A 17,566-nucleotide genomic window follows, 5' to 3' on the forward strand; every position below is an offset into this window, starting at 1 on the left:
TAAAAACGTTGTTTTGTTAACAACTTGAAACTATGTTAAAAAGATGTTTTCAAAAACATAAATACTTTTTGAAATAATGAGTGTCTTATGATAAAAGAATCACTCTGTATATTTTATTTCTAAATTAATATAATTTTATTTATTTTGTTTTATTCGACAGAGGATAAAACAAATCAATATAGGACAGTGTTCTAACTTATAATATTAATTTTCGTATACAATATTATGTAAAATATTATACAAACAAATTTATAATATAAAAATGAAACTACAAAATGTTTATGCTTGCAAGAATGTTTGAGGGAGCTTGGTGGGCTTTTTTTTTGGGAGGGGGGGCTATGCCCTCTCAAGCCCCCCCCTCCGATTTCCGCCGATTTTATATTTATATCACCTATTTATATTTCAGGTTATTGTGGAACTCTAAAGGAATTTAGCTACTATTAACAATAAAACAAATGAATCATAGATGATAGCATTGGCATAAATGTCTAGTAAAAAAGCTGTTACTCAATTATCTAGTTTTTTCAAAGAAGAAGATCGAAGAAATTGCAAGTATATGTCAAGTTCAATTGAAATAATTTTATATATTGCAAAACAAGGCATTGCATTAAGAGGACATAATGAAGGGAAATTATGTTTAAAAATAAATTAGTACTTGAGCTCAATTAAATAAAAAATATTATAAATATACATAAGTAATTTTAAAGAATTATGCAATGTAGTTTTTGCAAAGTTTATGCCAGAATTTCAAAGCTTTTATCAAAACAAAATAAACTTGACCAGCTGGAAAGTTCAAAACGAACTTATTAAAATTAGTGCTGACTTGGTAACAGAAACTATAGTAAGAAAAATTGTTGACACTGGGCATTTCGCTAAAATGGTCGATGAAGTTAGGTCTCATAAATAAGAACAATTATCTGAATGTCAGATGCAGCCAGTGTCAGCCGTATTTTTATCAGAAATATAATGTTTTTTATGTTTATAATACAGGAATACAATCATTTGGTCGTGGTAAAATGTATTCTGTTATGCCATATCAAATACTATAATATATTATTACTTATAGTATTTATAGTATTTGGTAATATTATCATTGAGATATTTATACCATAAAATGATGATAACTTTCATCATTTTGAACTGATTTTAGTACTTTTGGTCCTAAATATAACAAAAACATACGATACTCGGCAGCTATCCAGCGTATGATATCCTGTACCCTCCTTATTTTTCATGCAAAATCAGATGGTAAACAAGTATTTAAAGACAAAAGTAGGGTTACCAGACGTCTTCTTTTGACCGGACATATTGTCCTCTTTTTAAGCTTAAATAAAAACGTCCTGGGATTTTTTTTCAATAATGGAAAATGTCGGGGTTTTTCATGAAATGGGAATTTATTAAATAATCACCTCGATATATCGATATCAGTATAATATAGGTATTTATATATGTTCAATTTTCACGATCGAGATTATGGTCATAATCACATTATTGGAAAAACAGGAAAATATTGATATTGACAAAGTATCTAAACCCTAATGTACCTAATTAATATTATAATTTTTAAGCTATGATTTTTTTTTTTTTATAATTACAAATATTTGATAAAGATTACACAAATAAAACAGCATATCATAATAAAAATGTTAGTACTTTTTAGTACAAATTTTATTACTTATTATACATAGAAATACATTATTTAAATTATATAATATTATTAATATTGATAATAAATAATAATATCTTTACTTGATCGTCATTGAATTATAAATGTAAAATAATTGGAAAAAAACTTTCCAAATAGGAAACAAATTTCAATCATATAGCACCTACGACACAACAGTAAATAACGTTACAATGGCATCGCAAAATATAGATATCGATGAATTAACAAAAGAACCGAGAGCTTTCGATAATGACAATGTACATAAGGCTTGATGAATGATCTGTTGTCGCATCCGTTGTCCAGCGGAGACGACTCAATGGCTGGCAGCGAAGAGTAGGAAATAAAAACGACCGTTATACCAGAAAAAGTGGAAGATGCATTTACCAGTGATGGCGACTCTTTGCGACGGCGGTGTAGACTGATGCGCACGGTGAGAGTGATGATTGTAACTAGGAACCCGGAAGTCGTTGAACGTTAAATTTCTGAGCGTTTCCGAACAATATATTTTACCTATAAGTTGCTGTACTTAGGGGCGATCTCTGGATCTACCGAATCGATTTTAAACATTTTTTTACCAATAAAAAGCCACATTCTCCGTGAGTGGCATAGGCATTCATTTAGTCCGATAAAGTTAATTATTAATTCAAAAATGAATTCAAAAAAACACACGTAAACTACGTTGAATATTCCAGTCCCACCTGCACAGCCGCCGGACTTGGGACACTTAGATCTGTGATACGTTTACGTGTTTGTCGTCCATTTCGATCTTATGCGGTTCGTAAATTTTGTTGATCTTCTCTACGATGACCGAAGACGGATAACTAATATACCGCAAGCCACGACACTACCATATAAACAAGACGATGGGCATTGTTTTCTTCATGAAACCGCTCGGATGAAATAATTACCGACGCTTAATAAAAAATATTGTTGCAATCATGATCGCTTGGCTAAACCACAAAATGTTTGTTTAGGACAGACCATTCGATTTATAAATATAATATTATACATAACTAGTAAGTTGCTATGGAACCAAATAATTTTTTAATAATATTAAAACCTGTAACCCAGCAACATTGTAGCGAGACGCAAAAAAAAAAAATAAAGGAACACAGATTTGGATTTTATAATTTTATTTTATTAATAAAAATAAAAGTAAATACGAAACAATCTGGCGTTAATACATGATACCAATTTTGTTCGTAACATTTGATGCATCATGCATCCCGTGCTAATATTTTACATACGCTTTCTTTTTACCGTCGGGTCTGAAAAATAAATAATAGTTGATAATACAAATTAACTAATTTCTCAATAGCATTTTTAACCCCACAATATTCTCAAGCTATACATTTTAATGAAAACTATCAGAATAAAATATGTTCAATTATCTATTACAATTTACATGTGTCGATGCCGACAAATAATATAATATGATATATATATATATATTTATGTATGGGTCAAATGTTAGAATTAGAAATAAATAAATAAAATGTTATGTTATCAACATATTTGTCTCATAGGAATAGGAATAGAAATATGAACAAATGAATCGTAGTATTTCGGCGGAGTACGATCGAGCGCGTTTTACCTTTTTAGGTATACGATTGCGCGCAGTGCCAGAATAACAAAGAACATGATTTTAACTATTCAAAGGCGTACGATTGCGCGTGAAATCGGGTACGACGTTGCCAAATTTTTTATTAAACAAAAATTAAGTTATATCATAATTATTTTTAATATTTAAATACAGAATACAAATACAAATACATTTATTCAGAAACTAAGAATGATATAATATTAAAAAAATGTTATCATACCGGCACAAAATAAATAAATTATTATTTAAAAAAAATTATCGTTAAAAATATTTCGTTGAATTTACGTAAATAATACAAAATAAAAAAAGTTAATAATTCAAAAAAGTGGACAATTTACATTATTTAATATAAAATTTAAATTAAATTTGAAAACCCTGATACTTATTTCTAACTATGACCAAAAGCTTAAGTAAAGTTTCTGGTGTTTTATTATTTATATAACGTTTGTGTTCAATTTTCAAATTTTCAATTTTTTGTAATTCTTCCTTCGATTTTGGTTTTATTTTTCTTTTGGAAATGGTAAATGGATTTACCATAAACCTAAATAATTGGCAACGTTGCTTAAACGTAAAAATAATATAGCGCGCGTAATCGTATGCTTAAAAAGATACCACCGATAAGGACCGCATGCAATATTTTTACAGCAGAAATATAATTATAAAAATAATTTTAATAATTTTTAAAGAAACATTGTATAGTCATGAATCTGGAATAGAATAAAGTTTTGTTTTTTTCCTTCAAAATGCATGGTTTCAATATTTCTTGGTCATTACGATTTTATCAATTTATTTATTTTTCAAAATATAGACAGGAACCCAAAATATAGAAAACAAATACATTAAATAATCATAAAACATATTGTACTACATAAATGTGTAATCATCAAGGACAAATAAGAACAATGTGTTTATATGTGAAGTAATTAAACATACTATTTAACTGTAGTTGATGGGTACAAATGCATAATACTAGAATTTAATGATAATTTATTTACCTATGCAGGTGTAATATTATGTATGAATAACATTTTAATCGTATCAATTAATTTAACTTACAAATAAAAAATTTAACTTTGAAATGTATGTTACAAATTTTTAATGGCGATTTAAAGATATAGGTAAATTATATATTTTTTATAATTTATATATTTGAACAAATAGTTGTTATGATTTAAGATCTTGATACTTATCTGATATGGAGGTCAAAAGTGATCACTTAGGAAGTTCTACCTCTAGAGAGGCATTTAGTTAACTGGAACTTTTTAAAATTTGTATAAATTTAGATCATAAAATTACTGACTACTGTATTTCGAAAATGTATGTGGCCGATATTTAATCGACGTTAATCATGTTATGTATTAAGTTTAAGTGATAATAGGTGATTTAAATAAATAAACATTTAAGTTTTTGATTATAATATATATAAAAAATATTCTAACAATAAATAATTGATCATTTGCTAAAAATTAATCTAATAAATCATATTTTAGCAATACAATTTGGATTAAATTGGACTAATATTTCAAATCAAAGAAATCGAACCAAAATTACGAATATCAGCAAGATACATGGCATTTTGATAGGTTAATGGATTAAAATGACCCTCCCGATTCCCAAATGTCATATCTGTGGCACTACTGACAATTAAAAAAATCTTTAATAAATGTAGACATTTTTAAGCAGATTTTAATCTGATATGTATGATATGTTTGAAATGTTTCAAAAATAAATATCACTTCAATAAAATCTATACAACACTATGTAATGTGATTATAAATGTTTGAGTTAGGTATCATATAACTATTTTAATATGTTATGTTATTGGGTTATCACTATTTTAATTATTATTGTTACCATGGCTAAATATATTATTTAGTCACGATTGTTACTACATTGCATAGAAATGTATTATTGTTATTATTTAATTTGGTATGGAAGTATTTTAAATATTATAAAAAAAACATGTACCTGATATGATGAGTGGTGACAAATTAATAAATGAATAAATTATAACAATTTTTATAATTCTTATAAACATTGGTTACAGTGGTCTTCGACCTTTTTGGACTCGCGACCCACTTTTTAGGCCTACAATTTTCGCGACCCACGTAAACTTTGTAAAAAAGCTAAAATTGCTTAATGCTTTGCAGTAGCACTATTAAAACTGAATAAATAAAAATTACATTTTAGTAGGTATTTTCATTTATTAATTTTTTAAGTTTAATAATTAAAAAATTATTTTTACCTTATATAATTTTTATTTTAAAAAGAAGACTTATCGTGATCAAATTTTAAAGCTGACTGATCCACTGGTTTAAGACCACTGCTATAGTATAAGGTCTATGCTACATTGCTATAATAACAATAGTTGTTATTTGTTATACTACTAATTTTATTGGTTTTATTGAATATAAATAGGTATTATTTTAACAATGTCATATTAGTTATTTAATCAATCCGTGTATGTAAATGTACTGACAATATTTTCCTATTGAAAATTGTAAATAAGTAATTTTGTTTAAAATCATGTTTTTGTTTTATATTTATTTTTTTATTCATATGTATTCGCATTCAAAATATATAACTTTTGTTTAAAGAAATCAGGGAAAATGGCAAAGAGTTTCCAGTTTTGAGGCTATTTATTCTAAAACGAATAAAAGATAATATTTCTAGTCTTATAGACAGCCAATTATAACACTTATACGGTTATACGACGACAAATGACAATATTATTCCATTTTAAAAAACATACAAACAACGGCGGGTTTTAGTTAACTTGTTTCATATTATAGCGACACCAAATATTCAAACGATTAAAAACGAAGTGTCTCTTTTATTGTGCATAAACAAATTAATTTCTCACTAGGATTAACGACCACGCGGTTCACGACTGCGGGAAATGCTTTTTTAAAAACTATTTATGAATACTTATGTGACGTCTCGTAAATGTGTATTACCTGCACCATAGTTTAATAATATCATTAACTATCGTGTTATTACTTATGATTGTAATTGTAGTTTTTTTTTACACAAAATAAACGTTATATTAGTCGAGTTATACGATATCATTAAAACGGGTTTTATGATAAAAATACAATAAAAACTCTCCGTATAGCGATATGAAAACGTACCTACCTATATAAAGGCTGTGTCTATATACAAGTTATGTAGTTTCTTTTATATTAATGAACGACTGACATCGGACAATCAGGTGTGTACTCATTTAACATTTGAATTTACTTTGTATAATTAACTGTTTTTAAGCTAATTAAAATAAAATATTATTACCTAAAGTAGTAATCTACTCGGGTTATCGAATAAAAATAACAGAATACAGGTAAACTATCGTCTATTATGGACGCAAAAAGTCGTCGTTTACTGATTGGTATCAATATTATAGTGTGACGATATTATTGTTTATTCATTATAATTTATGAGATTAATTTTAAATGTCTCGTTTTAAAAATATTCCATTGATTATTATTTGTATTGTAATTTAATAACTTGTAAAATAATAACCATTTAAAGGCATTTTAAACAATAAATTAAAGTGACGAAGGAACATAATATAAGTGTAACGTGTAAATACATAATTAGGTACACACGTCAAATGATAGTATTGATAACTATCATTGTTATACGAGTAGCTAGATACAGGGCCGTTCAGAGCGGGCGAGGACAACGGAACCATTATTTATCTCAGGTCCCGTTTTAGAAAAATTTCGAAGGCCTCTAAAAAATTTCAGATGAATCTCTATGTTAGTCAGATAATAATACGTAATATGATTAGGACTACTCGGCATTGTTTTTCATTTATTAAATTTCAATAATTTCAATAATAATTTCGTTTCTAAACAGGCTATACTTTTCGTAGTTATTGAAGACAACGTTAATTGTCAATTATTATTGTGACGGTGTCGGAGTGTAAAAATTAATTATACAAATATTCAAATTTCTTTTAAAAATGAAAACCCATTTCGAGTCGTAAACAATTTGGCTTTAGATAAGTCTGGGTACCTCAGTGGCTTAGTATTTTCAATTTGAGAAAATCGTTTACGCAATAAACTGAATTTAATAATAATAAATTAAATTAAACGTAAGAAGCATTACACTGATGTCATTATTTTTGTTTTCATGTATTGGACACATGTATTGAAACAGTTAAAATGTTTTCGGGTCCACTGTGGATCGTTTTGGCGACGTGGGTTATATTCAATCAGGCGACAAGAGCGGTCGAGAATAAAAAAAAAGATTTTAACTATGTCATACACTTCGATAACGAAACAAATAATGACAGTTCATTGAAAACGAAATCACGTCATCCCGGTACCGTGGTTGTTACAAACACATCAAGATTTGACGAAACCGTTAAACTGAAAATTCGCCAAAAACACCACAAAGAAAAGCAAAGTAAAGTTTCAAGCTACATCAACTCGATAATTGCAAGTCTGATCAAACGGATAACTGATTTTATAAGTTCCTTCTTGAGTACTAGTTGCGAACAGCTGGGCGAGAAACGTGCCAACGATGAAGTTTGCTTGTGCAAAAATTCAACGGTTTTATATTACATTACACGAAACGTTTGTTTTCTCATAAAAATAAATGTCACTAACATAACGGTTAAACATAAACTCTAGAGCACATAGTCCAGTAAAAGAGCAACCTACACGTTACTCTGCGACCACTGCGGATTCGGCGACCTGCTCTCGAAATCGCACATACAACCCCAGCAACCACACTATAGATTCAAACAACACTACCTACCGGAGTGGATAACTTTCATGAAACGGACACTATAGAGTTTCACAGTCGTCTGATATTCGTTATCGTCTACAAACCACACCGGCAACTACACGTCATACACCTATTCACTCGACCTAATCTAATGTGTTCGAAAAGCATAGCGATTTACTGTTAAATTATCTCAACGCCTATGTATACCTACGGATTTACTTCATGTGTCAAAAATGATCAACTATACTTCATGTCTTATAAATTGAACATTACATTTAAAAATTTATCTTATTAACGAAATGTCGATGAATAGCACAACAATGTCTTGTAATAAACGTTTAATTATTATCATTATTATAGTCACCACTTGCTTCGAAACATTGTTTTTGTTTATGCGTCCTTTTTACACCTAGGTATATATTTTGGTGATTTTATGAATTCGTTTTATCAACCGTAATCTAAATCAGAGTATAATATTCCATGACAACTTATTAATGTTAATTTAATATTTTTTTTTTACATATTATAAGCGTTTAAGAATTGAGATTCAGAGTTAAGAGATTCGCGACAAGTAAATGATCATGACATTTGTGGTAGTGGTATCGATATTTAATAATACACAGTATTGATATTAATATGTAGATAATATAATAGTATTATTACTTTCAATAGAACAAAATACATTTAAAGAAAACATAATAAAAATCATCAAAATTATAAAAATTATAAAAATGGGTAAATTAGTTCAACCTATTCGAAAATATTCCACGACTTAAATAAATTATAATTCAATATTAAAAAATATATATCTGATAACAGGTGATAACAAAGTTTAAAACTATCTACTGGTTATTAAAAATGATATACTTTAATTAATATATTTATTTATACCAATTTTAATATTGAATATTCTATTTATAAATTAATTAATAATTATTATACAGTACACACACATATCTATTATATTTAGAATAAAGATCATTATTCATAATAACTAAATTTACTATTAAATCAAATTTAACATTTTCTTTCAATTAAAATCCAAAAATTAAATTGATTCTAACCGATCATTTGCTCATTTGTTAACCATATTATTATCTTTGAAATTGAAAAAATAAATAAACAAATATAATAATTCTTTATTTACTGTAGATATTTTATATAAAAATAAAACAACTATTTATACTTAAGTATTTTAATAGTAATAACCAAACTCTTTTATTTGAATTATGTACAAAATCATAGGATATTTGTTTATGGCACTCATTTCTTTTAAAATACACAACATAATATTATATGTATTAATTGATAATCATATTTAATATTAATATGATTGATGTAAATACTGATTCAGAAGTTCTAATTCACAATTAGTTTATAATTAAAAAAATTAATATAAAATTATACCAATAAATCTCATGTTAGCAACAATTGGGCTATCTTGGCAAGTTGTAACAAAATAAAAACATAAAAAGTATTTTAATGTATATAAGAAAATTAATAACACGTCATTTTTGAGATCTTCAACATAAATGCACTTCAAATGTGTTGTCGTTTAATCGATTGTACCTCGGTGTTAAGACCTGTATGTTGTATGGACCTACTAAATAACCATTCAACTGGAGCTGATGATGGTAAAGTTGTAATATACTTTTAAAAAAACTTGCTGAATAATCGCAACACCAGTTGTTTTTCTCATAATTTAAAAATATTTATGCTTGAATACTAGCAGCATTTGATACTTATATTATCATCAGTTGAATCATAGTCTTGAGTTTGTGTAGTCGAATTAATATTTATCGTGGATTTAGAATGATCAGATAAACTATTGAAGAATCCATCACTATCACATATTCATTGTAAGTGCACTCGGGTAATTTATTTTTAGTTTTAGTACCAAATTATTGTCTCACATTAATTTTAAAAAATGTTATTACAAATTGTTTTTATACCTAACTAGTAACTACAACCAAAGATAACTTAAGCTTAGGGTGACTTGTAGATGCAATAATATATCCTATTTTTGCATCATTAAGATTAAATACATAATTAAATATTTAATTTAATACTATTAATGTTTGCGTAACATAACCTAAATAATTATGTTTTTCTCCTTGTAGCTTATCAAGAGAATTTGCTAATGGCTCTTTTATACAAATAAAATGTCAAAAAAAAATGACACTAATTTTTTCTTATGTTCCAAAACTTTTATTATTAGCATCATGTTTTGAATTTCACCTTGTCATTACAGGAATAGAAAATTTGCATATGCATGTTCATCAGATGCCTTAGTACTTCTGCTTAATAAGTTCCAGAATGCTTGTAGCTTGATAAACGTTTTTGTAGTTAAACTGATATAGGTGACATCTGCAATTTTAGAAATATCAGTAGTAGCAGCTAAGTTCAATAAATGAGCGACACAAGTAATATGTTTAGGTAAACAATAACTTTTATCATTTTCTTGCTCTTCGACATCTTGATTACAAAAAAATTGAGCAATTCTATCGATATTCTCCATTGCTGTGTTCAGAGTTAGAGACTGAATTTTTAATTTTTGAATCCTAAATAACGATTGACGTTTATATGCGATGTCATCAATATGTCATATACATGTTTGCTATTGAACAAAAATAACTCTGTTTTTGTATTAAATCAGCCATTATATTTACATATGTTGAGTACTTTATTTTCAAGTCACTAGCCAATTGTCTTCGATTTGGAAGTAATGATGAATCAGATATTCCAGATGATTCCATGACTGGTCACAATAAAAGAGGGGTCTTATTTTTTGAATAATGTAATCAAATACAACACCTTTCACCTAAAATATTAAGTAAGTACGAAATAATAAATTGCAGAACAATTAATTTAAAAACACGTATATAATACCATAAACTAGAATATAGTAATTTAGTTTTTTAATTTTACAATTGTCAATTTGTCTTCAAAAGCTGCTAATCTATGACAACTTTATTATTATTTATTTACAAAATTGAATTTGTATTAATTATTAATTGTATTTAATTTATTAATCAATATTCTTATTTATTTATTTAACTGATTAAATAAAAAATTATATTGAGAAACTACATAAAAGATTTTCATTTCATTTCATTTTTTGACAGTACTTAAATAAAACAATACAATTAATCCTCTCCTAATATAGGCCAAATCCTCACCGTGGACCCAGATGTAAGTCGACCGATTCGGCTACACTCAATAAAATAATATCAAAATCTAATAAAAAAACATACGTAACACGGTAACCTACCCACCCTCATACACGTGCATAAGGCACCGCAAACACAAACCAAGGGGGGCAGGGTACTCCTTATACTCGAATATATCGAATATAAAAATAGGCATAAAACATAAATAAAAACAATTGATAATATATATGTAAAATGACGGACCCAACAGCACCGCCGTACTATTGCGGTAAATAATAAATAGGCGTATAACAAGGGAAATAATTGATTCCGCCGAAACTACCTGTTTAGGAAAAAGGTTTGTATCGATTCCGCCGGATACCGTTTATCCCCCCTCCCTTCTGTACATGTATTTTAAAATATATAGTATTTAATAAGAATAAAATTATAATAATTGTACGATTCACAACAAAAAGTAAATTCTAATTAATACGTGTATGTTATATATTATAAAATATTAAAATGTTTATAGTCTAAACTGTATAAAATGATAGGTAATAATAATTGTATAAAGTATAATTTAAAATTAAAACGTATAATCTAATTAATATAAATGTAACTACTTTTGGTAATATTTAGACACATGTTTTTAAATTAGTGATCTTAGAAATGTTATTATCATTCAAATCATTTGATAAATTTTTAATACTTTGTTTTTTTAGTAAAAAGCAAGAATCGTCGTTGACAATTATACGTAGCGTAATACGTTATTGCAAAACGTACGGGATAAAATAAAATATATTGACTCGTTTTATTTTTATTATTTTATACAAATTAGACTATACATTTTAGTTTTTAATTATTATACAATTGTTGTTATTATTATTTATTACTATATATATATATATTATATAGTATATTATGTAGGACTGTATTTTTTAAAATACATTTACAAATTACAAGGGAGGGATAAACAGTAGCCGGTGAAATTAATAGCCAGTGGAATCAATATGTAGATATTATTATAAACTGTAGCCGGCGGAATCGATATGCGCCCGTATAACAATAATATCTGGGCGCCCCCTAACACCTATATAACATAAATGTATAAAAATTCAACGCCATAACGGCAATAATTCAAAATAATAACGATATAAACAGTGTTGTGTACATACAGTGGCGGATTTAGGGGGGGGGGGTGTTTGGGTGCTGAAGCGTCTCCCGTTCCGCGTATTTTTATTAAAAATTACTAATAATTCGCCAATTTAAAAAAAATAATATAATATGTTAAATTGTTTACAATGACATATAATAGAATAGGTATTGCTTAATTACGATTAAGTACCGATTTATCAATTTTTTTTCACCCAAATCATTCATAATAAGTACTTTAGGACTATTATTATTAACAAAATAGCACCCACCATAAAAAAAACCTAGATGGTCTTCGTATTCGCCGCCGATCCGGGTACTGTTGATACGACGATATTATAAGTTCTCGCACACTGTTGTCGCTGTAGATAACCTCGCGACGTGTCAACTTATGAACGAGCGAACGGGAGTCACGCAACAAGGCTGCTTACCCGGTCCGTAAGTGCATACAAATCGCACCGATAACGCCAGGAAGAAAGTTCGAATTTAATACCGAAATCCACTAATTCAAATTGCACACAATGTAAAATAATGATGTGTAAAACGATCGCGCGGCGGACTGACGCCGCCACAAGCACTAATAGAGTCGGGGGACCGGGGGTACCGGCGAATTCGCGAACGCGTGTAAATCATAATGTTGTGCAACGGCCCGACGGCCGATGTCTGACAATGATATGATAAATAATTGCTCGCGGTACCGTTGTGCGTATATAGGTATGTGGTTCAACTTAACCCGCCGATACAAGTTGAAGTTACAACTTTTAGGCCATTTTTGTTATCTAGAATTTAAAAAATTTCCAATTTTATACAATACAAGCTTTAATACAAACAATAACGAAAAGGGCAAGGGGGTACGGGATACCGCTCTGTTGTACATTAAGTGTTGAGTGGGTCATTATCATGAACGTGTTAAATTTGAATTAAAATAGTATTTTTAAATAATGATAAATGCTTATAGTTAATAATTGATAAAATGTTTTCATTTTTATTAGAATAGACAATTTTCATTATGATTTTGGTATGTACCTGTTTTCGTTAGACGCACAGCTTTATGTTCTCCATACGGTACGTTTCGTAAGAAACTCCTCGTTGTACTATACATGATAACGCTTTCTTAATAACGTTAACAGGACCTATCATACCAGGGGCGGATCCAGACCAACATAAAAGGGGGAGGGGTTGCTTAATTTTGATTAAGTATTTATTTAGGTACATACGTAAGTTACTTTCCACAGTCTCGTGTAGAACAAAAAAAGTATTTTTATAGTAGACAATAGTAATAAAAAAATATATCACTGTAATTTTGTTACCCTTGAAGTATAATTCCGTCAAAAACTAAAATCAGGGACTTAAACTATTTTTTCGGAGAGAACGGGGGAGAACGATCGCCCCAATCGCCCCCCTCTGGATCCGCCACTGTATCATACGTCGTCTTTTGGTAACTTTATGCGGTCCATTGAAATTTTCAACATAAATACCCTATAATGGTATAGTTATTTAGGTATATTTAAATTTTTCTCAATATTTTTAAAGATAAAATTACCTTGCATTTTCCGGTGATTTATCTGTTAGATGCTATTCCTTTAAAATGTGATTCGCAAAAAGAACACCGCCTAACAACAGACAGATAGCTGTTACCATTTGATGAAACTTTGACGTAAAGAAAGGCAACACGGTAATTGGGCGTGAATCCAAAAATGTTCTCCTATAAACGGTGTTCATGTGTTTTTGGGTAAAACTTCGTAAGGTTTAAAACGCTGGTTTGGTCGTTTTTTTATCAAATATATTATAGATAATTCTTCGATGTTGTACAATATTACAAATTTTTGTAAGTCTCATCGATAGATTCAGAATCTATAGATGTACAGAGCAAGTTTATTTAATTTAAAATGCATTAAATTTACAAATTAAATTTGAACAAAAATGTAACTAACCATCACCATCGTCTAAATTGCTGATTTGATCGGTGCCAACTCAAGTTTTTCTTCGATTCCGTGATATCCTTTCTAAACAACTAATACACGCACAGCATTAACCGCTTATAAGAATAAATACAGGAATTTAGTTAAAAATATTATTAGAGCATTATTGAGTACCTATACGTCATATTTTAGTCGCGGTAATTTCGTCGAACGTCAATTAGACGCGGTCATTCACGATTCTAAGGGCGTGTACGAAATACATTGTCGAATGTAATTTCAAAACAGTTTACATTTTATATAATTTTAAATATTTTTATACGATCGTCAAAAAGAGAATTCTTAAACAAAAAAAAAAAAAATAGTTTATTAAATTCAAACATTTGTTTCATGCAATATTACAAAATAAAAGTCCTTTTACGGTTTTCTTGTCTTGCAAATCGATCAATAATATTTACATAAGTAGTAGTAGGTAGTGCTAATCCACTAAGTCCTCCGGTGTTCGCCATTCTTGACCGCAGTCATTTTTTTCAACTGCAACATTAGTTTCGTGTTTCCGTTTACATTTTGTTGTTGCGTTTGTATCAAAATATTAAGTAATTTTATTTGTTGGCATATAGGTATTGATTATAAGTATTAGAATAATACAGCAGCAGCATTAAAAAAAAATTAACTACGACTCACGAGTCTGCGAACGGACGAGCACGAATAAGTTAAACGTAAGAATACGACATTATCGATATACAACGTGCTCATCCGTGATAACGGGCTCGTCGTGCCTCGTTCGCGCTGTATCTCTCTATAGCGGTGTGTGTGTGTGTGTGTGTGTGGTACCGTCGGCGTGCCGTTCCCGCCACATTACAATGGCCCTAACACAGGATAGGTGTAATCTAGTGTTGCCAAAAAATAATTAAAATCGTTGATTTTTTCCCGTTACCACAATCATATAAAACAATGTAAAATCATTATCAGGTTTTCGTTGTAATACACCTAATATAGGCCAAATGGGGGGGAGGAGATCCAACCTCCCCGTAGGACCACCACTGGGTCACGCGTAAATTAGCCGCATGAATGTATAAACAATTTAATACCTATTTATATAATTTAGTTGTATTTGTTTTGACGATTTCAAATACACACATTATAAGTGGGTACCTACTTGTCGTCACAACTGAAATATTAATTATTTATAAAAAGTAAAATTAAATTAAAACTATTGGTAACACCGAATAAAAGTTTGTCTATCGGTTGATACAGATACGACTTGTACAGTTCTCTAGGGCCCGTCGCTAGTTGTTTTTAATGTCTCTGAAATTTGACTGACTAGAGACGTTAGAGGGAGGTCATTTGGCTTCCGCCCATCAAAATCGCTCACGAATGCTAGTGTAACACCGCAGACAAGCTAAAATATGATAAAAACTCAAATCAACAATTTCATGATAATCGTCTTTATTTTTGCACAAATATAATTATGTCAAGGAAATGTTTACATGTCGAAACAATAAAATCTTATATACTAAAAATGTCTAGTAAACTCGTATTTTGTTTACTATATTATATTATGGTATAATGTACATACATATATGATTAACTAATCAAATAAAGTTGGGTACATATAATATGCAAATAATTGAAAATATAATTTACATGTTATTATAATATTATGTATGTATGAATTAAATAAATGTTTTAAACCATTATTACGTAATATATTCTATTTACAATTAATGATATACAATTAAACTGTAAATCACAAACATAAAAATTAAGTATCTAGTTAACTAAAAAAAAAAAAAATTAATAATAATAATAATAATAATATACTATAATATTATTCACACACCCTTGCCACATTTAGGAGTGCGATTTGAATTATCACAATGAAACTCGAATAAATAATCAAAGTTTCATGTATATAATTTATAAATATTTCAATAAATTATGTACAAATACTTTCGTGATGCAGGGTTTAATTTTAAAGGAAATCATCATAAATCATAACAGTTAAATGCTTTATACGTTAAAAATAGATATTTACAATGAATAAAAATGATAATAAAAGTGTATAGCTTTGCATATTATGATAATTTTTATTTTTTTAACTTTAGTCGTATAATTATAATATAAATGAATACTATATTAAACCAATGTTTAAATATTATCAAGAGGTTTTTTTTTTTTTTTGTTTTTAATCGAAATAAATGTAATACGTTTAAAATTTCACACAAAAATTGTACATTAAGAGGCTATAATAATAATGTTTTATATTATGACTGAAAATAGTGATCAATTGCTAAGTAGAAATTACCAAGACAATGATTGATAAGTAAGGTTCAATTTTCCTAGTGCCATAATTATTTTCATTGCTAGTGATTGTGGACATTTTTAAAAATAATTCTATACCTTAGGTCCTAATATTATCATGTATATTATACGTATATAATTTATATTTATATATCCACACATACATTATGCATAAACAATGAACAATATATAGATATATGTATATATGTATACACACATTTACAATCAATAATACATTCATTTTTTTATATATACATATATATAATATGTAAATATGTATATAGTACAGTAAATCACGGTTATTTTATACAAGTCATAAAAATTACAATTTTATTTTCGGACTAGTAAATTTAGGAACATTCATCAATGTATTAATAATATGTAAAAAATGTGTGTATAGATATAGAGCATACAAACAAACACTCGTAATATGTACACAAACAATGGGCATTAATAGCATACTTTTATCAGTATAGTCACATAAATTTGAACATATAGGCAAGTCATACAATGTTGGTATTTTCGATCCATTTACCAATATTATCATACCTAAATAATTGCGCTAAAATATGATTATCTACTTTTTTTTTTTAATTTTTAATTTTTTTTTTTTTAAGTTTGTACATATGGATTAAAATAAAAAGTTATCGTTATTAATTCAAAATTAAAATTCATTAATAAATTATTTGTTCTGAAGAATTATCGAAAAAAATGTATAATCATCATGTTTCATATCATAATGACATATTACGAGTACCTATGAAATTAGTATAAACAAACATGTCTGTTTGTTTTGTTTTATACATGAGGTTACTGTGAATCGTATAATAATTTACAGGATGTACATAACTTAACTCAAATATTATATTTAAAAGCATTTTATTGTAACAGCTTTATAATCTGATGCCAATCAAACAAATGAACCAACTGGCAATCATTATCAAAATTAAAATAGTAATACTTAAAATCTAGCAAAAACTGCACCATGATTTGGTATTGATATACCCAGAGATATGCATGATACATTTTCCATACAATA

This window comes from Rhopalosiphum maidis, chromosome 3 (genome assembly GCF_003676215.2).
Source record: "Rhopalosiphum maidis isolate BTI-1 chromosome 3, ASM367621v3, whole genome shotgun sequence".
In the NCBI taxonomy this organism is placed as follows: Eukaryota; Metazoa; Arthropoda; class Insecta; order Hemiptera; family Aphididae; genus Rhopalosiphum; species Rhopalosiphum maidis.